The sequence below is a fragment of the Egretta garzetta genome, unplaced genomic scaffold, assembly GCF_000687185.1.
Source record: "Egretta garzetta isolate BGI_Z169 unplaced genomic scaffold, ASM68718v1 scaffold551, whole genome shotgun sequence".
Lineage (NCBI taxonomy): Eukaryota > Metazoa > Chordata > Aves > Pelecaniformes > Ardeidae > Egretta > Egretta garzetta.
The window spans coordinates 1,845-2,690 of NW_009258493.1; positions in this window are offsets into that span (position 1 = coordinate 1,845).

Below are 846 nucleotides of genomic sequence, written 5' to 3' on the forward strand. Positions count from 1 at the left end.
TGGGGGGACTTCGGGGTCACCAGGACATGGCCCCCCCCGCCTGAAGAGGCCAGACACCCCCCCCAAACACCTCTCTGTACAGGACCCCCTCCCCAAAAGCCCTTTGGGGTTCCCAGTAAGGGATTGGAGTCCCCAATAAGGGACTGGGGTCCCAGGAAAGGAGTGGGGTCCCCAGGAAGGGATCAAGGGCCCCCAGGAAGGGCTGGGACCCCCCCACACCCCATTAAGGGAGGAATGAGGGACCCCATTAAGGGCTTGGGGCCCCCCGTAAGGGATTGAGGCCCCCAGTAAGGGACAGGCTCCCCCAGTGAGGGGTCAGGGCCCCTGTGAGAAGATATCAGGGTCCCCCATAAGGAACCAACTCCCACAGTGAAGACTCAGGGCCCCCCATAAGGACTCAGAGCCCCCCAGTAAAGAATTGGGGTCCCTCAGGAGGACTCAGAGCCCCCCAGGAAGGGGTTGGGCCCCCCTGTGACAGCTCAGAGCCCCCATTGAGAAATTTGGGTTCCCCATAGGGATTCAGAGCCATCTGGTAAGGGCTTGGGGATCCCATAAGTGTTCAGAGCCGCCCAGTAAGGAGCTGGGGTCCCCCAGTAAGGGACTGGGGACCCCCATAAGTGTTCAGAACCCCCCAGTAAGGGGTTAGGGCTCCCATATGCGTTCCAAGCCCCCCCATTAGGGGACTGGGCCCCACAATAAGGATTCAGAGCCCCCCAGTAAGGGGTTGGGGTCCCCCATAAGGGCTGGGGATCCTCCCAGTAAGGGGTTGGGGTCCCCCATAAGGGCTGGGGGTCCCGGTCACTCACGTGGCAGCTTGTTGACGCGCCAGGGGACAGAGGCGGTGAC